This window comes from Varanus komodoensis, unplaced genomic scaffold (assembly GCF_004798865.1).
Source record: "Varanus komodoensis strain SLA01 unplaced genomic scaffold, ASM479886v1 scaffold46_3, whole genome shotgun sequence".
Classification (NCBI taxonomy): Eukaryota; Metazoa; Chordata; class Lepidosauria; order Squamata; family Varanidae; genus Varanus; species Varanus komodoensis.
In genome coordinates this window covers 258,892-280,272 of record NW_025336044.1, presented here as the reverse complement: position 1 = coordinate 280,272, position 21,381 = coordinate 258,892, and the positions used below count along the sequence as shown (strand labels likewise).

The 21,381-nt window shown below is 45.9% G+C and overlaps 1 protein-coding gene across 1 annotated transcript in view; it reads left to right on the top strand.

Moving 5' to 3' along the window:
• MAP2K1 (mitogen-activated protein kinase kinase 1) overlaps window positions 1–21,381 on the top strand; it is a 44,737-nt gene that overhangs the window by 4,078 nt on the left and 19,278 nt on the right. The window lies entirely within an intron of this gene.

The window sequence follows — 21,381 nt, the reverse complement described above, 5'->3', positions numbered from 1 at the left end:
GAAGGTCAGATTGTTCTCAAGAGAAAGTGGATCCTCTCTGCTTTAGAGCTGTGGGGAAGGGAAGCTCTTTCTTCTGAGGGACACAGCTGAGTCAGGCCAAATCAGATTCCAGGAAATTCCATGAGGAAGGCTGTGTGGCCTGATTCAATCTCTAAAGCACTTTTTGAAGGGAATGGGCTGTGATGCATCATCTTCCCAATTTTCAGACTTGCTAGGCCATTTCAAAATCTTCATTGATGAGAGTAGTATTGAACTTTGGCTGCAAATAGAACATTTTGAGACCTTAACATGAAATATGATACTGCCTTTCTCCTGACCCCTTTTATCTTTCCATTATTTTGCATGGTTTGTTCAGGCTAGGAAATTGCAAAAATGCCAGTTTCAACCTCCCCCCACCCTTTTGCCCTTTATATTAAGAAAATAGGATGCAGTAAATTTTCCTTAGTGCGAACTCTGGTTTAGATGAGCTGTCAGCACTGTATTTTATAGACAGGTGGGTTATATGATATTTTATATAAGGCAATATTGTAATGAGAAACTATCAAATGCTTAGATAATCAGTAGCTTCAAATTAATAACACAGGACCACATCATGTTATTTTTATGTGTAGAATCCTAACCCATCCTGCCCTCTTGAAGTGTGTAACATATATATAATAAGCGAGAGCATAGGATAGATTTCTACCTATGGAACTTTCATTAAAGAATGCCCTTAATGCTTCCTGACTGATACAGGTTCACATGAGTCGGGCCGCATTCTCAGAATGTGGTCAAGGGTTCCAGAGTCAGGCTGCAGCTGTTCTGCACTCGCTCCTTCATCTAATGCAGTGTGTGTTAGGAAGGCAGAGAGGTGGCAATAGGACCACGTGGAAGGGATGGTTTCCAAGCAATGCAGGACCAAAGCTAGGTTTGTATGTACATTCCCTAAGAAGTAATAGATCCTTTGGCTGAATTCCCAGCTGCCATCTGTGAGAGTTTTTGTTCACGAGAAAGGAATGTGGAGCACCTCTAAAATTTGGTAGCAGTTAAGTGGCACATGGACCCAAACTGTCTCTTGAAAGGTTTTCCTCCCGGACCTCATAGAATTCTTGAGCTGGAAGGGATCTCAGGGATCATCTATTCTGAATCCCTAAAATCTGCCTGACCTCCAGTGAAGGACAACCCACGACCTCCCAAGACTACAGAGCGTACCAGCCTCTCACTGGTGGGAATTTCATCTAATGTTTAGCCAAAACTGTTTTCCTGCAATGTTCTCAGCCTAGCTCCAGGTATCAAAGATTTTCTCCACCCCTGACACATGTAACCTCATTCTCTTTGCTCCCTCTTCCTTTATCCCTCCCTTGTGCACACCCTTGTACTTCTTAGCCAGTTCCCAACAGTCTGAGACAAGGGGAAAGGGCTCTTCCCCTTTTCTGAAGTGCGGAAGGTATGACAGGGTTAGTAGGACACTCCCCTCTTGTCTTCTATCTGGGAGCTTGTAAAGAGCCTAAACACAGAAAGAGAAGGAGAAGTTCCTCAGAGCCACATAGCCTTGCAAGGAATTAAGAAAGAGGAGAGATGCTTTCACAGGCCATTTGAAAGCTTGAACCGGAGGACACATGAGGAAATAAGTCAGAAAGGAGTTCTGCAATGGTAGGACCATCACTGAGAAAGTATTGTCACGTGACTTGCTCAACTAACCATTTTTACCAAGGAAAGGACAAGCAAAACTGCTGAAGCTGACCTTAATGTGCAAGCAGATTGTGACAGTGACTCTTGATCATTGATTGCTGATGTCATAAACTGAAGATATATAAAATTGCTGTCATCTATCATGCTCTTTTCCTGATGAAAGTGCAAAAGCAGGGCTGTAGCTGAATATTAAGAAAACTAAAATCATAACTACAGAAGAATAATATGATTTTAAGTTTGACAAGGAAGAAACTGAAATTGTGAAAGATTTTGTCTATCTTCGTTCAGTCATCAATTCAAACAGAGACTGCAGCCAAGAAAATAGAAGAAGACTGAGACTTGGAAGGGCCGCAGTGAAGGAACATCAAGTGTAAGGATATTCATTGGTGATCATCCATGCTATTGTATTTCTGAAAGCTGATCAAGTGAATAAAGCTGACAGGAGGAAAATGGACATGTTTGAAATGTGCTGGAGGAGAGCTTTGAAATGTTCTGGACCTACAGAATGATGACCAATGATAACCGGAATGATGACCAAGATCAGATCAAGCCACAACTTTCCCTGAAAGCAAAAATGACAAAACCAAGACTGCCATACTCCGGCCATGTCATGAGAAGGCAAGGGTCCCTGGAGAAGACAGTCTTGCTAGGGAAGGTCAAAGGCAGAAGAAGAAAAGGAAGACCGAATGTGAGATGCATCTGTTTCATCAAGGAAGCCACAGCCTTGAGTTTAGCAGAGCTGAGCCTTTGGATGGCTCTTATTCATGGGGTTCCCTTAAGTCAGAAGCAACTTGACGGCATATAGCAACATGGTGGTGCTCTTTGCATTTCCTTTCTATCTGACATTACTGGTTACGTTTTTCTCTCTGCACTCGTACAGCCTTCTGCAGATAGCACCTCATACTGCCCAAAAAGTGGGCGAACTGCCGGCCACAAAGCTTATGCCATCGTGTGTTAGTTAGTGCCCCAGGGCTTTGTAGTGCTATGATACTCTTTTTCTGTGTGCCCTATTTTTACAAAAGTGAGTTCATCTTCATTTATCGTTCGTGTTCCAAGGGGTTTTTTCCTCATGACTTGCTGTTGATGTATTATCAAGCTCCCGATACAGTGATACCTTGGCTCACGCACTTAATCCGTTCCAGGTCTCTGGTCGTGACCCATATTGGTTGTGAGCCAAGTCAAATTTCCCTATGAGGTTCAATATAAATAAGGTTAATCCGTTCTGTAACTATTTTTTTTTTAATCACAGGGAAGATGGCAAGATCGTGGGCACGCTCGTGGAGGGAAGACGGGCATGATCACGGCCTTCTTCCGCACCCCACCAGTGCGCCTGCGATCGTCACCCGATGTGGAGTTTGTGACCTGAGGAAAAATTTTTCAGAAATTTCTGTTCGTGACCTGATTTGGTCATGAACTGAGGCATTCGTGAGCCAAGGTACCACTGTATAATTAACTGGTTGAGCCAAGGTATACCTGGCAAGTAGGGCATTAAGAATTTAGCAAAAATTCAAGCTTGATATGGAACATTTTTTAAATATTCCAGCTTAATTCCTGTTCATTTCTAAGCCCATACTGCTTTCCAGTTTAACTCCAGGAAAAGTAGAATATTCCCTCCGGCCCCCACACACACAATCTTAAATATAGAGTGTGATAAACAATCAGTCTTTCACAATACAACAAGAAAAAGCATTCCAGAGTCTGTCCTAATCCTTCCATTTCTTGTTCCATGAATAAAACAATATTTAGAAATTATGAGCATTTCCTTTCTTCTCGCTGGTGATTAACTATGCTAGATTGAATGATGAGAATTCTATTCCCAAAGCATCTAGAAGGCACAAGGTTGGGGAAGGCTGTTCTAGTTGAATAATTCTTGCTTTGGGTGCAAGAGGTTCCATATGCAATTCCCAGACAAGGCCCTTCTCTCGGGGAATTCCATCATTTTGATCTTTTGATGCAAATGTGATAATTTTGCTATCTTTTTGGATTTTTAAATTTTGTAATATGTCCTGGGACCAACCAGTGCATACTTATTTTTTTATATTTCTGTGCCTTTGAGAGACAGCTGTAGCTTATCACTGCAGCACATGCAGAGGGTACCAGGTTCTGCCCCTGACATACTTGCAAAGGTTGAGAAAGACCCTCATTGGAAACCCTGCTTGGATTCTGCTAGTTATCGTTGGGAGGCAACAGACCATTGGTCCCATTTGGTATGAGGTGGTGTCTTATATTCTGAGTGGTTAGGGCATCTAGTCCAGGAGATGCAATGCAAACAATTCCTGCTCTTTCTGGAAATTGCTCTCCCTACCTCTAGGCCAAAACCTGGATGCCAAACTGAAGGAGCAAGTAAGAAACAGCGAAAGGATTCTCTGGATAGTTTCATTGACAATTCAATGATAGCTACTGTTGCTAGGATCCCAGCTAATTAACAGTAATAGCAAATATCCCTCTTTTCTTCCATAGCAGAGCTCCAGGTTGTTGCCCAGGCAGTTTGCCATCCAAGCAGTGACCAGCTGCAGGCTTGCCTGCCTTCGGTCAAGTAGACTGCACTGTGCGCCTTCTGGATTTATATGCCCGCTGATAAAAATCTTGAAAGCTTTTACTCATAGTGCCAGTCATTTGTTGGCATCAGTCCATCATGTTGGCTTTAACTTTAAAAGCTCTGAACACCTTCAGGCCTGGCTGTCTGAGTGGACTGGCTCTCATGGTGTGAACCTTGGTTGTGTAGATCAGCAGCAATGGCCCTTTTTGAGGATGGCGGTTTCACTAGTCTTCATTGTCTCTGTGGATAGGAGGGGTATCAGAACACAATATTATGTTTTTCTCCAATGCTGATTCCATATTTTTAAATGTACTGAGCCTTGAGAGCACATGAGGTGGCAAATCTGCTGCTGTCACTAAGCATCCTTTCATCTGGCTTAGGCCTGGGTGAGTGACCCATTGGCTACTGAGCCTCCTGCATGCCACATTGAATTCCACAATAGGGGGAAAACACAGGATATAATAACCCTATTAGAGAGAGAAATTCTCCTTCACACAGAGTTGTGGGCATATGTACATGCACATTCTTCTTGAAGTATCTTGAAGCTCTCATGTCCCTTTAAACACCCTTAATATGATGTTACAAACAACATGGCCACAAGGACCTCCCACCCCCAGGAATACAGACGGGTGGTGTGTACAGAAGAACAGCCCTGCTGGCTTGGGACAAAGATGGTCCCGCTCATCCAGCCTCCTCTCCTGTTCCCGGCAGTGGCCATCCAGACACCTCTGGGATGTTATCCAGCAGGTCATGAATGCAGCACCCTCTGCTTTTGCTCTTCTTCAACAGCATCTGGTGGTATCCTGTGGTTTTCTTCATGGCTAATAGCCACACGCTGGAATGGCGGGAAAGACCCTCGGGGAGACCCTCTCCCATCAGTCACGTTGTTTTCAGCATAGCGTAGCATAAGATTCCGTTCGGTTTTACTCCATACACTCAGGCTTTTTTGTTTGTTTGTTTACTCCTTCAGGAGAAGCATTTAGCTGCAGGAGGTTCCCAGTGATTTTTCTTACAAGAACCTAATGCTGGAGAGTTTTCCCCTGCCCTCCGAACAAGCAAATTCCCTTCATCTCAGGCATACCTTCCCCTGCTCCCCCAGAGGGTTGCATTTGAGGACACAGTGCCTAGAAATGGCACGCCAAAGGGAACCAGCAGCTGTTTGGGGACCAAGGGGCCATTTGCTGCACAGATATTTCAAATTAACATCTCATGCTTGGATGGAAGGTCTCTTCTACTACCCACAGTCATGTCTGTACAGGAAAAGAACAAATTCCTTTGGAATGTTGTTGGCTGGCATTCCTTTGCGGCTGTGACATGGTTTGTGACCTCTCTGAAAGATTTCATCCCTTCTTACGCATTCCATCAGGAGCGTGCATGTGCTAATGCTGGCAAGACAGCATTCTGGAGCAGAAAGCCAGTTAGTTTTTGCTGCAATCCTATACACATCTACTCAAATAACCCCACTGAGTTCAGTGGGATTCATTCCCAGGTAAGTATGTATAGGATTGAAGTGTAATCTGCTGCCTCTCAATGAGGCTTTCTTCTGAGGAGATCTGGAGAGCTTTCAGATCCTTAGGTACCACAGCTTTTAAGAGGGGACAAGTAGGGTGCCACAGGGTTCTGTCCTGGGACCAATAATCTTCAACATTTCTATTAATGATTTAGATGAGGAAGTAGAAGTAAAGATAATTAAATTTGCAGATGGGTAGAATAATAAATACCCTGGAAGACAGAGATAACTTACATGGTAATCTCAATAGGTTAGAATACTGGGCAGAGAACAACAAAATGAAATTCAGTAGAGACAGATGCCAAGTCCTCCACTTAAGAACAAGAAGCCAAATGCATCACTACAAAATGGGGAATACTCGGCTCAACAGTACTGCAGAGGAGAAGGATTTTGGGGTTATTGTTGATCACAGACTAAATGTGAGCCAACAACGTGATGCAGCTGCAAAAAGGGCAAATGCTATTTTGGGCTGCATTATCAGAAGTTTCACTCATAAAACCATGTGAGGTTCCCCTATACACAGCACTAGTCAGATCTCACCCAGAGTACTGTGTCCAGTTTTGGGCACCACTGCTTTTAAAAGATGCAAATACAATGGTACCTCGGCTCATGAACGCCTGGGTTTACAACCAGATCGAGTTGTGGACAGAAATTTCTGAAAAAATTTTCCGCAGGTTGCGAACTCCGCATTGGGTGATGATTGTGACCGCGCCCGTCCCGCCCAGCGCGCCCACGATTGTGCCTGTCTCCCCTCCAGAGCGCGCCCGCGATCACACCCGTCTATGGCCACAATTGTGCTCGTGCTCGTGCATGGAACAGGGGTGCAATTGGGGTCATGCTGGGGGTGGGGAGATGGCCGTGCTCGGGGCTGTGGGGGGGGTGATGGCTGCTATCTTTGTTGTTCTTTGTCACTTTACTTCAAATTTTTGTGATTTAAAAAAAATAGTTACAGAACGGATTACTCTTAACTTGCACTGAACCTTATGGGGAACTTTGACTTGGCTCACAACTAATTTGGGTCACGACCAGAGTCCTGGAAAGGATTCAGTTTGTGAGCGAAGGTACCACTGTAAGCCAGAAAGGGCACAGGGTGGGTGCGGGGGGGGGGGGGCAAGGAAGATTCAAGGAGTGGAGACAAAGCCCTATGAGGAAAGATTGAAAGAATCAGGCATGTTCAGTCTTGATAAAAGAAGACTGAGGGAAGATATGATAGCACACGTACCTGAAAGGCTGTCACAAAGAGGATGGACAAGATCTCTTCTTGTCCGTTCCAGGGTGCAGGACACGGAATAATGGACTTGCGTTAAAAGAAACCAGATTTAGACTAGACACTAGGAAGCATTTGCTCACTGTCGGAACCATACAACAATGGAACCTACTGCCTGGGGAACTTTGGCCTCTCCCTCCCTGGACATTTATCTGACTGGGATGGTGTAACTTGGTTTCTTCGTCGTGGCCCCTGTGCATCACACATACGGGTTGCTGCGCCTGCGCAGTACCTAGGCCGGAAGATTAGAAAGCTAACGGTTTTTGGCGGGAAAACTCTGCTCCCCTTCCCCTTTGTGGTATAAATAGAGCGGAGTGTCTGCCATTTTGCTCAGTCTTTGCGACCGCCGTTCACTGTGCCTCATACCTGTTCGTCTCTCGCTATAGATCTGTACCTCTTCGTTGTTTTTTCTCAAAAAGTTTAAACTTCTCTTACTCCAAGTTTGTTCTTCTCCCCGATTCTGTCCGTTTTCTTTTTGAATTCTTTCTCTCTATATAAAAAACCCAAAAAACCCAAAAATATTATCTTACCCTCTATACTGTCCTCTTTCTTCATTTTTCCGCGATGGCGCAGCGGGCGGCATTCCACAAATGTATTGAATGTGGATCTAAAATGTCGCCGGCCGATCCACATGATCTATGCCTCCTCTGCCTCGGCGAGGGGCATAGGACCGACAAGTGCGGTCATTGCTTGGCGTTTACCAAGCAGGCGCGGAAAAATAGAATCGTCTCAGAAAGCTCCTATGGGATCAGGCATTAATGCAGTCCGACCAACTGCTCCTATGGCCTGCTTCCTCTTCGTCCGCGCCTCCTCAGTGCTCCTCCTCCACCATGAGCACTCCGGCGAAGCGTCGTTCCTCGACCTCTGCCGACCCTCCTCAGCGTCCTTCGGACAAGGGCGCTGCTTCTATGGGGGCTCAGTTGCTGCCTTCTCCCCCGACTAAGAAACGGGCGAAGCGCAAGCATACCAGTCTGGATAAAACTTCCACCCGTAAGAAGTTGAGGAAGGAAAAGGTGGATAAGCCCGCTCGCAAGAGCAAGAAACCTGACCGCCCAAAACAACGAGGCTCAGGTTCATCGGGCTTCTTGGTACCGACGGCCGCCATGGTACCGACACCCTCAGGACTGGCCCTGCAACTCGTTATGCAGGTGACACCACCGGGATCCCCCAGGCCAACCACTCGGCCTGAGAGCGTACCTTCCCAGCAAAAGGAGGAGCCACTTCGGGAGTCCATCTCTTATGGCGAAATCAGAGACTCCCCGCCGAGGGAACGCTCACCAACACCCATGCCACCGACTTAATCTCATGTGGCCTCACCATTACCTCCTAGAGGTCGCAGCCGTTCATCCGAGCGTCGAGATGAAAGTTGGTTGATTCTGGGATATGGTGCTCCCCCCAGCTGGGGTGGGTACCAGCCATATCCCTATTTGCCTTGTGAGCAGAGATCACCATCGGTCCTGAGGGATGTGCCATCCACCTCCAGGCGTACGGAGACAAGGCGCCCAGCCTCCCCTGAAACCTCCTCCTCCTCAAACGACGACCAGCTGCACTATGTGGAAGACTCCGAGGACTCGGAGGTCGACTCCACATCCCCTGTTGTGGCTGTCGCATATCAAGGGCCTGCTTCACCCGACGAACCTCATGTCTCGTTCACAGAGCTCATGTTCCGCTTGGTTCGTTCGCTTGAAATCGAAGCCCATCAACAGCCAGGCCCTTCGACAGATCGCTTCTATGACGTCGTTCGGGGAGAGCAGTCCACATCCATTGCTCTGCTGCTTATAACTGCACTGCGCCAGGCTATGGTCCAACCCTGGGACCAACTGGCCCAACCACAAGCGACCTCCCACAGATAAGAGGCTATGTATAGAGTTCGGGACGATGACATTCCCTTCCTGCTCTGTCACCCAAAACTGAACTCTCTTGTGGTTGAATCCTCCCAGGACAGGGAGTCCAGGAGACATACCGCTCCTCGGGACAAGGAAGGGAGGAAAATCGATATGTTTGCGTGCCGAGTCTATGCGGCCTCTGGACTCGGCGTGCGCATATCGAACTACAAAGCGACACTGGCACGTTACCAGTACTTTATCATGCAGAAACTGGATAATGTCGCTTCCTCCCTTCCGGACCACCAAGCGGGCCTTGCCAGGGTTTTTATTAAGGAGGCGATGCAGGTGGCGGTGCAACAGCTGTCTACCACTCGTCACCATGTAGACACCGATTCAAGGGCCCTAGTCAACGCCATCTTGCTATGCCGACATGCGTGGCTGCGCAATTGTAATTTTCCTGATGAGATGAAGCACAGAATCAAGGAAATGCTTTTTGATGGTACTGGTCTGTTCCACCAGAAGACTGACCAAAAATTAAAGGCGATTCATGAATCACGCCTAACCGCACGCCGCATGGAGCTCCCGCAAAAACGTAAGTGGCAGTGGCCCCAGTCGTCCTACTGGAATCAACCATATTATCCGCGCCAGCAAAACTACCCTTGAACCCAACAATACCAACAACGGCAGCGTCGGAGGCAGCAAGCACAACAGCGTTTTTCCCAAGGCCGTAGGCGATTTGATACCGATAAATGCCCATGTTGACAGCTTGCGTGAACCATCCTCTCTATTCCAGCACCACCTTACCTTCTCCCTTTTGGGGACCGGCTCCAGGGCCGACTCCCCATTTGGGAGTCCATTACATCTGATAGGTGGGTGTTATCTATCATCTCGTTCGGATATAGGATAGAATTCGATGTTATCCCTCCTTCGAGCCCGATTCACTTCACACCTTCTTCATCGGTGCTACGCAATGAAGTCTCACTTCTCAAGGGAGTGATTCGAAAATTGTCCTGCTCGGAAGGATTGCATGGATTCTATTCCAGGTATTTTACGGTCCCGAAAAGGGACGGTGGTCTCCGTCCAATCCTGGACTTACGAACTCTTAACAAGTACATCAAACCAAGGAAGTTCCAGATGACCACTTTACAGAACATTATTCCGTTATTGAAAAGAGAGGATTGGTTCGCCTCACTGGATTTGAAGGATGCTTATTTTCATATTTCCATACATCCTTCACACAGATGCTTTCTACGTTTTACTGTTCGACGTTTAAATTTTCTACGTTTACGGATCCGACCTGTTCGAGTTTAACGTCCTACCCTTTGGCTTGGCCACAGCCCCTCGAGTCTTTACAAAGTGTATGGCACAGGTATGTGCACACTTGTGGACTCACGGAGTACAGGTTTACCCATACTTAGACAACTGGCTGATCGTCTCGCAATCCGAACAAGCTCTCTTGTCTGATATACAAATGACCTGCGCTTTGCTCGATGCTCTCGGCCTCTGCATTAACTGTGACAAATCGACCCTTATTCCCATGCAGGTCATCGATTTCATCGGGGCACGACTCGACTTGACACGGGAAAAAGCTTTCTTCCCACCGAAACTTCAGAATGCTTTATGCAGCCATATTCATCGGATTTGATTACACGGAACGGTTCCAGCCTTGTCCATTCAGAGACTACTGGGGCATATGGCTGCTGCTATTGCCATTGTCCCATATGCCAGGTTACGTATGCGACCCATTCAACTGTTCTTCAACGCTGTTTTTCAACCACAACAAGATCCTGCCACCAAGCAGATTCGGATCCCGCATGCTGTCCTTCACACTTTAACGTGGTGGACCATCACAGACAACCTGTTGATCGGTGCCCCGTTTCGACCACCTCGGCCAACGACGACTCTGTACACCGACACATCCCTCCTGGGATGGGGTGCGGCATGTTCGGGACTTCGGGTCCAAGGTACTTGGAACCGACAAGAAGCGAGGAAACACATCAACTTCCTGGAACGTCTGGCGATTTTCAACGCCCTCAAGGCTTTCGAGACTGTGTTATACCGTCAAGTTGTCCAAATTGCATCAGACAATATAGCGGCAGTTTTCTACATCAACAAGCAGGGAGGCACAAAATCTCCAGCCCTAGCACGCCTGTCGATGGACATTTGGAACTGGTGCATACCGAGGAACATCACACTTATGGCGGTTCACCTGGCTGGAACCGACAGCGTCGAAGCAGATACATTAAGCAGACAGATGTCGACAACCCATGAATGGGAGTTGGACAAACAACTTTGTGAGGGACTCTTCCGCCTGTGGGGTTATCCAGATGTGGACCTGTTTGCCATGCGACAGAACAGCCTGTGTGCCCTTTACTGTTCCAGAGCGGGCATCGGGCTGGGATCGATGGGAGATGCTCTCATGGTCCCTTGGAGCAACATGACTTTTTATGCGTTTCCTCCAATCCCACTTCTGACGAGAGTGGTAACAAAAATAGCCCAGGACAGGGCCACGGGGATACTAGTGACTCCGTGGTGGCCGAGACAACCATGGTTTACCACCCTCTTGCTGCTGTCCAGAAGAACGTTCCTTCATCTACCAACTCTCCCGCACTTGTTAACACAACAAGGAGGAGCGATCCGCCATCCGGATATATTCTCTCTGAAGCTGATGGCATGGCGAATCACCTGATTCATGTCACCGAGTCGGTACTGGGGACACCTCACGCTATGGGTGACCTCATTCAACAAACGGTATATGCGGCCCCGACTTCAAATTCGACAGCGAATATCACGATACCGATGCCTACCGACAGAGAAATTCAGGCGATTATCGAATCTGCATTAAGACCGTCCACTCGTCGTTCCTATACGGCTAAATGGAGAAGATTCTCCTCTTTTGCAGAGTGCCATTCGTTCTCCCCTGCAACGGCTTCAGTCACCAATATCTTACAATCTCTTTTACATTTGTATCAGGAGGGACTTAAACCGTCATCCATCAAAGTTTATGCAGCCGCTATATCCCATTATCGTGGCACTATACACGGGTTATCAGTCTTCTCACAACCGCTGGTTCGGCGCTTCATTAAGGGACTACAAAATTTACATCCATCTGTTCGCCCTGCCATGCCGACGTGGAGTCTTTCTGTAGTACTCCAAGGGCTTACCAAACCACCGTTCGAGCCTTTAGCAACTGCGGACTTACGCCTGGTGTCATGGAAAACTGCCTTTCTAGTAGCGGTTACATCAGCACAAAGAGCTAGTGAGCTTTGTGCTCTCCACATAGACCCACCATTTCTGAACTTCCATAAAGAAAAAGTTGTCCTTCGGATGGATTTCTCCTTTTTACCCAAGGTGGCCACATCGTTCCACCTGAATCAGGATATCGTTCTACCGGCTTTCTTTCCATCGCCATCGACCCCGATAGAACGTGTTTTACACACGCTTGATGTTCAGCGCTGCTTGGCCTTTTACAGATCCCGCACTGAATCTTTTCGTACTACTAATAGACTTTTTGTTAAATACTCCGAGCAAAAAAAGGGATCACCGATATCATCTCAGAGACTCTCTAATTGGATCACCCAGACTATTGTCCTGGCTTATCAGCTATCGAAAATAGACTTACCTGTCTCTCCAACTGGCCATTCTACACGAGCGGTAGCGACCTCTTCCGCTTTTGCCGCAGGAGTTCCGTTGCAAGACATCTGCAGAGCTGCAACCTGGGCTGGTCCATGTACTTTCGCCAAGCATTATCGGCTTGATGTGCGTGCCAGACGGGATTGCTCTTTTGGTAGAGCTGTTCTCTCATCCATTCTTCGATGATGACACCTCCCTCTGCTGAGTCTGGTAAGCTTGCGAATCACCCATATGTGTGATGCACAGAGGCCACGACGAAGAAAAGCAGGTTGCTTACCTGTAACTGATGTTCTTCGAGTGGTCATCTGTGCATTCACACAACCCACCTGCCAGCCCCACTCGGTGTCAGTGAGTGGATATCATGTTTTTTCTCAGTACCATACTATAATTTGCATCGGTACCATTTGGATTATGTCGCTGGGTGGTTTTTTTTTTTTTTTGGTACCGAAATATTAATGACATCGGGACTGGGAGGTTATCGCTGACTAGAGATTGTTCTCGGTACCATACTATAATTCACATTGGTACCGTGGGAATATAATGGTGTCTTATCATTACTTTATTTTTAACCTCTAGAGGGCGAACGTGCAGTCTTCAAGACCGAGCGAAATGGCGGACACTCCGCTCTGTTCGTACCACAAAGGGGGAGGGGAGGGGAGTTTTCCCGCCAAAAACCGTTAGCTTTCTAATCTTCCGGCCTAGGCACTGTGCAGGCGCAGCAACCCATATGTGTGATGCACAGATGGCCACTCGAAGAACATCAGTTACAGGTAAGCAACCTGTTTTTCCTCCAATAGCAGGGGATTGGACCTGATGGCCTTCTGGCCCCTTCCAGCTCTACTGTTCTACCATTCTATGTAATGGGGAGGGGCAGGACATTTAGATGCCTTGAAACACCAGAGTTTCTGAGCTAATAGTTACTTAGAATTGTTTTTAACACTGTAAGAACCTATTAAACGCTATAGATCTTAACATGGCTATTACAGCTTCAACTATTGGGCTGTATAGAAATGTACAGAACACTTAAAGAAAACACATCCTTGCCTTGGAGTTCGTGTGTGTCCGTGTAATCAGTCTGTGAATGTAGCATCTGCATTCTTGGATTTAAAGCCATCTTTCTTACTTTTTTTGCACAGAAGCAATGAATTGGTTGTTTTGTTTACCAATAAAGGCTAACTGAATTTATTACATGATGTTATAGTATGGTAGATGTTTCTTGGAACAGATGGGAGAGTATAACATTCTGTTGCTGAGTTTCAAATCCTGGAAAAAAATCACCTTATTCGTTAGCCTTTGCAAATCCTCTGTGAAACTACCACCCAGTTCAAACTGTTGACCAAGCATTTTCTTTTCGGAAAGTGCTCCCACAGTAGTTGCTTCGCTGCATACCTGGATCAGAGACCAGCTGGACCAGAATAAAGCTGACTGTGAGCTCATGGGAGGAGTTGTAGTCCAACGCATTCGGAAAGTACCAGGATGGAGAAGACTGGACTAACGGGTCCATCCAATCCAGTATCTTGCTTTCATGGGAGCCTGCCAGATGCTTTGGTGACACCTTAGATGAGACGAGGAAGCTAATTAACTTCTGTACAAACATACATCCCATATGGGAAAAAAATCCACCTTTTCCTGAGATAACATTTATTTACAAAAGGTAGTCTGTTACTCTGTGTATATGGGTTAACCATTCAAATGAGTCACAACCCATAAAATAGTTCTTTATAAAAACAGCTACTGAGCACTGTCTTTCATTAACACAGTTCAAACACATTTGAGTATTTGAAGAATCTCATCCGTTTAAGTAATAAAATATCCTACAATTTCCCCAGCCTTTCTCCTACTGAAGTTATCGAGTTACATTTCCAGTAGCAAGCCTAAACCAGACAGCAGCCACTGCTACATTTAATACTGCTTTATGCTACTCTCTAGCACAGTTGGGGAATATGTTGCCATCCAAATGATGCTGAACAGCAGTTTATCTGCACCCCTGGCATGACAGCGTGGAAGTTAAGTCCAAAAATGTCTGGAGGACTTCGTCTGCCTCACCCCTGCTTCCTAAAGAAATTCATATGGTATAAAAATCAAAATGACAAATGAGGAACTGTACACCCAAAGACTGGTAAAGGACACTGTTTAACCTTTCGCCTCCCTCTGGGTTCTGGCTTGCCCTCCCCACCCATTGGGACCATTGTTCTTGCTATTTGCTATCTACTCTTCCAAAACCCCTTCAGACAATTGCTTGAAAGGCTCCACTTCTGCTTTTGTTTCAAAGTCTATTGATACAGAAAGTTATGAATTTGTGTTCTTCAGTGTAAAGACACTCAGTGAGCACCTACGCACCTGTCACCTTTTGAAAAGGTAGGAGGCAGATGACAGTACAATTTGCATGAACAAGAACAATCGGAAAAATTTCTGTGGCAGTAGCTGTATGAATTTCTAGAGACGGTTCGATGCATTTTGAAAGGCAACATTTCCAAGGTGAACAAATTTCTGATGCTTCTCAAGAGAAATATTTAACACTTCAAGCATATTTAACACTTAAAAACATAGAAGACTCCCATATACCAGATTGTCTAGCCCACTGCTCACCTGGAAGGGGCTGTGGCTCACAGTTAGAACACCTGCTTTACATCCAAAGAACTTGGGCGTCTTCAGGTGGGGCAGGAAAAGCTTCTGCCTGAAACCCTGGAGAACAACAGCACTGAGCTTAAATGGACTGACTCCGGTTAAGGCAACTTCATGCTCCTCAGTGGGACTGCTCTCTGGGGTTTTAATCAATGAAGGGCCTTCTTTATCACCTACTTCCTGATCCTTTGTTAACTGAAAGCCTCCAAGGTTGAACCTGGGACCTTTTCTATGCAAAGAAAGTGCTCTCCAGGGAAAATATTGACCTTCCTAAGGGCCAGTTTGTTCCTCATGCTAGGCCACCCTGGAAGAAATGCCATGGGGCTGTTTGCTAAGTAACTCACATCACATCCAGGCACTCTGTGGCTTCTCTGGTCTTTTTGCCCACCTGCTGGCACATTCCATGGGCCTTTGCAGCACAAGCTCAGCCGACTCTGCTAATGAGCACAGAGGTACTTGTTAGCAGACATGAATGTGTACATGTTTTCACCTTTAGGGAGAGTTGCACAAATGTAACTTTATTTCCCCCCAGAAATCATGATGAGCCACTTTGAAACAACTGAGAGACAGTCCACTGTGGGTTGTCATGTTGTGAACCAGGTCAAAGTTTCTAGTCCACAAATATCTGAATAAAGATCTGGTTTATATAAGAAGCCGCCTTATGCCACTCCAGACTGATGCGCCATTTTAGCTCCGTATTTGCTGCAAAGATTAGCAGCCATTCTCTTGTTCTTGGTTAAGAATAGTTATTTCTGTCACTTGCTCTCTCATCCTTTGGCCAGGTAATGCTGAGGGTTAGAACATGCCCCTGCCACTACATGGTGTCCCAACATCCCAGATCTAATTTTTGTACATGTTTGTTAATATCTACCTGTTTTTCTATTGCTTTGCTTGGCATAATGTCCACTTGTATAATAACAAATGGTACAACTCAAAGACTTGTTGAGTTGCTTTTCAGGCTGGGTGCTTTTCTGTCCAGCTCATAGTTTAACACAAACCTACCAAATGAATATTCCCTGAATCACTACAAAATTCAGTTTCCAACACTGTTGTGGGGAAAATGTATACAAAAATATGCATATGTTTTAAAAATACATATACAATACATGTGTATTTTGAAAACTGTTCACAGAAAGGCATGGAATGTGCTCCCCCGAGAGGTTCGGCTGGCACCAAGTTTATACAGTGGTACCTTGGCTGACGAACTTAATCCGTTCCAGGACTCTGGTCGTGACCCAAATTTTTTTCTCGTCACAAAAGTTTGAAGCAAAGTGACAACAACAAAGATCGCGGCCGTCTCCCCCCCCCCCCACCCCCCGGCAGCACGACTGCGATCATGCCCTTCTTCCCTGCATGAGCACGACTGTGATCACGGCCATAGACGGGCACGCTCGTGGGCATGCATGGGGGGGAGATGGCCATGCTCACGGGGGGATGGGCGCGATTACGGGCGCGCTCAGGGGGGACAATCGTCCCCCGATGCAGAGGTCGTGACCCGAGGCAAAATTTTTCAGAAATTTCTGTTCGCAACCCGATTTGGTCGCGAACTGAGGCATTCATGAGCCAAGGTACCACTGTATTCTTTTTGGCGCCCTGTCAAAATCTTTTTATTCAATCGTTATTTTAAAAATTAGTATCTTAATGTTTTAACAGTCACTTTTGGTTTAACTTACTGGTTATATGTTATTTAGTATACTGGATTGCTTTATCGTATTTTGATTTTAATGACTGTAAGCCGTCCTGAGATGCTTTGTATGAGGGACGGCATATAAAAATTTTAAACAAATCAGTCAATCAATAAATATTTGCAAATAGGAATGCTTTATTTGATGGAGATAAACACACACATTTGCAGCAAAATGAGTACACAAAGATATTTTTAATATGCACAAAAATGTGTACACACTAAAAAAACATCCTATCTGATTCAGAATTGGGACAAAATGAACCTAGCAGTTAAAAAAGACCATAAACACTTGGGTAAATCAAAATTTGACAAATTCAGACATCTCCACTTGATTCTCATTTGTGGGTCGGGGTGAAGAAGCTGCTGGTGCCTTTAGAATGGACTTCTTAATCATTCTGGATTCCTCCCATGAATCAGTGTATACTGCCTGACTTCTAATTAAGGCAACAACCTCATGTTACAGATTATAAGTTTTGTCATCATATCCTTTGCATGTCTTTCTGCTGAAGTAGAAATCCAACATATGGGGAGTGGAATTCAGTCATCCTGTCTTTCAGTGGGGAAGCTCCAAGTTACTTTGGCGAAGCAGCATTCTTCTCTCTGGTTAGAAAACTTCCAGGGCAGGAAGCTGATAATCAAATTGCATTGACACTCAAATATTTACTGTGGTGCAGTAATGCAAACTCTGTGCTCCTCTAATGAGAGTCTGCTCTAATTTTGCTTTCTGATTGTTGACACAAGGACAAGGACAGAAGGCAGCTGCTGTACCAGCTCTTCACTAATGCTTTAGTTGTTTTGCAGCAGGCACTGGTGAGGCGCTCTGCTTCTGTCTTCAGAAGAGGAGGGTGGCTAGACAAACAGAGCCCCAGCATCCCCTGTGGTGCCATTTTGCAACAGATGCATATTCTTAAAACAGTGTCATGTGTTTTTTCTGAATGTTGTGGAAACCTATAATCCTGAGCTGTTGTGATCTCAAAACAACAACAACAACTCATTTTTGGTTTTAAAAGACCACAAACTTGGAATATGGGCTTGTCCTGATCCTTTGTGACTAATGTGTTGCTAACACAACTCCAGGACAGACCACCAACTCGTCTCTGCCTTATGCCAGACTACACATCACAAAGTTCAATTTTATGACATTTCTACAAGTATCAACAGGCAATTTATTGATAGACAAGTGCCAGTCTAATTCACTGTCTGCTTTTTAGCAAACTGTCAAGATTAAGGTGTTCTACTTGATCTTATTAAGTGTTGGCTCCTGCCTTGGTGGGTCCTCTTCAAAGACAGAAAAATGCAAGCTAACCACCATTCTATTGTTGGTAGAATGTCCTTGACAAATCAAATGGCTACAAGACTGTTGGAATTAATAAAAGGGGAGTTGATTCAAATGAAGGCCAGCTAATTCTACTTCAGTAAAAAAGTCACTTGTAATCGCTAGTTATATTGGTGAAAGTGATCCATGATGAATTATGAACTGAAGCTGTCCAGTGCTCCCTTCTACTTTTCTTTCTTCTCCAGACATGTTTCATTTAATATATGGAGGGAGAAAGCTAAGTAAGAAGCTTTTGTGCAGAATGTTGGCAGTTATCTAATTGCCTGTGAATTGGCACAGTTAAGGGTCTAAAATATTTACATTGACTCTTCAGGGTTTGATGTACCAATGAACAAACCAATGTATTCATAATCTAACTTTCAAAGAGGCTTTCCCAGAAACGTCTCCTGGGCAAATTGTATAATGGTATGAGCAATTTAAAGCTTCCTGCCAGGATGTATTTCCAGTTATTGACAATGGGGTTCCAGAAGAATAGACAGCTCTTGCAATAGCTTGATCGGTTTTTCCTTGTCCATGAGGTGTCAGCTTATCTACAAATAAAACTACTGAGTATATTTGTATGCACTTTGCAATATTTGTTTCCTTGAAGATGCTGCTGCTAAGGGGAAACTCTTTGTGCTAATGCTGGTTTTATAGAAGGTGCAAAAAGGTGACTTCTGGCATGAGACAATGGGAAAAGTTTCTGGTACTTTTGTCAGTATGGTCCTCCTTACTTAGATCTATGAAGGATTTTAATGTCCTTTGATGTTATTTTCAGTTCCCTTTTGTTGCTCTGTGCTTTCTCCCAGTCCTTTGAAGCCTAGTCAAGAGGACAGAAGCAGATCTACCTGCTGCACCACCAAGAGGGAGCCCATTAGCAAGGAAGAAGCAGCGACCTCGTTCCTTGTCTTGTGATGATGGCAATGCCCTTTAGGGACAGAACTGCATCTTGCTGTTGCATTTGAGAGTTGTCTCAGTTTACAAACTAGGATTGGCTTGGCCATCAGTGCACAGGGATCCTAATGATCTGATACTGTCCTAAGTCTTGCATAAGCATCTATTCAAGGGGTGGCCAAAGAAGGCTTGTGGCTCTTTGAGTTTATTTCGCAGCTCACAGAGGGGCCAGAAAGCCGCTAGCATAGCAGGTTCCTATTTGTTTCTGGTGTGGAGCAGGGACGGGACAGGGTGGGACAATCACCTGACGTTCATTTTAAGTGAGCAGGTCTGGCTCCGATCTATTACATAGTGTTTAGAAAACATTTTGTGGGAATAAATGCATGTATACCCTGCTTGATGCAATTTATTCATGACTCTGAAAAGAAAAAAACAAACAATGGATTATGAAATATCTGCATTTCCAGTTTTGAGGAGGAAACACATATGGTTCTTGGGGGGAAAATGCCTCCCCTTTCCAATCCCTGTCCCCCTGCCCCCAGCCTTCATCGCCTGATGTACAGCGTGCCTCTCCATCCCTCCCAGAAGAGCTTCTCTCCGGAACTGACCATATCCCACTAGTTCTCTCCATCCCACCAGGCCTCCGTAGTGCCCATTTTGTCTAGGTTCTCCTTTAACACCAGACCCTCCCGCTCTCCTAGTTTGGCTCCGAGGCTCCTGGCATGGGCATAGCCACAGCTGCACACACAACGCTTTCCAGATGCCTGCCTCTGCATCTTCTGCTGTAGCACATAGGCCTGTCTGATCTGCTGGGGTTCCCCTATGCTCATTGCCTGTTTACCCCCCTTCCACATCTGGGCAATTGTAAATCTGTTGAATTTCATTCCTCAGGAGTGATCCACCCTGAACTATGCTTCCCAGGACCCGTTGGCTTCTATCCAGAATTCAAGTTGAAAGCTTCCCTGCCACTTTTTTATGTTTAGTGCCAGGAGAGCTTGCTTCCTTCATGGTTCAAAACTTTCGTACAGGCCTGGCTTGTCTTAGTGTTCCCCATTGCCTAACAAATCAAACCTCACCTCCTCACACTACTTCTCATCCATGCTTTCCGATTCCTCAGATTTCCCTATCTAGCTGTCCCTGCTCATGAAACAGACAGAATTTCAGAGAAAACTACTTTCACGGTCCTGGATTTCAAATTTAGCAACCTCAAATTAACTCCCAGGACTTCACAACTACATTTCCCCACATGAGCGGTGCCTGATCTCAGTTTCCCCAGCCTGCTGCACCATCACAAATCCAAAAAGTCACACAGCAGTGCTGCAAGAGAGACATCTTCCCTGTCTGCCTGTTCCCTGGCGTCGAGGAGAGAATGAACCTCGGTGTTCCCATGGGATCCGTGGGATACCTATGGGAAGACTAAAGGGAGGAGTGAGAATAGGGCCCACAATGTGCCCATTCACCTCCCAAGTATACCCTTGGCTCCTGTGTAGAGAACCCACATCACATGGCTTGTGCTGCCTTGTATCATGCAAATCCATCCATTGGGTTGCTGAAGGGAACAATACACAAGCAGAGGTGATTTGGAGGGGATGTCATTTGGAAGGGAAGAGTTCGGATTTGGGTGCTTTTAAAAAACTGAATTATAAGTTGGACTTTCACTCTTAGGATGACTTTATTTCTGAGCTTTAATTCAAGAGCTGCTCCATAGGACCTAAAAACCTGAGCCTCCACTGAGCCCAGATGGAAACCGTCCTTCACTTAATGTTTCCAAGTGGAGTCTTCTACTTGCTAGGCCTGCAAGTGACTTTTACTGGTATAGAAGTGTGCATTGTTTTCACTGTCACTTTCTAAGGTTAAGTACAGTGGTACCTTGGCTCATGCACTTAATCCATTCCAGGACTCTAGTCGTGACCCAAATTGGTTGTGAGCCGTTAAATTTACTCATAAGGTTCAGTGTAAATAAGATTAAACCGTTCTGTAACTATTTTTTTTTAATCAGAAAAATGTGAAGCAAAGTGACAACAACAAAGATTGCGGCCATCTCCCCCCCAAGCTCCAACATGAGCACAGCCATCTCCTCCCCCCTCCCCACACAACCGCGATCGAGCCCATCATCCCTGCACATGCCCGTCATCCCAGTGCACTGGGGTGGGGGGGGAGACGGCGCAATCGTGGGTGCACTGGGGGGGGAGAGATGGACATGAATGGGGCGTGCTAGGGGGGAGACGGGCGCAAACTTGGGCGCGCTGGGGAGGGAGAGACGGGCACAAACGCAGGCATACTGTGGGGGAGAGACGGGCGCGATCGTGCTGGGGGCGAGATGGCCAAGATTGCGGTTGCGCTTCTGCAGGAAAGACAGACGCAATCACGGGCGCACTCATGCAGGAAAGACAGGCGTGATCTCAGCCATCTCC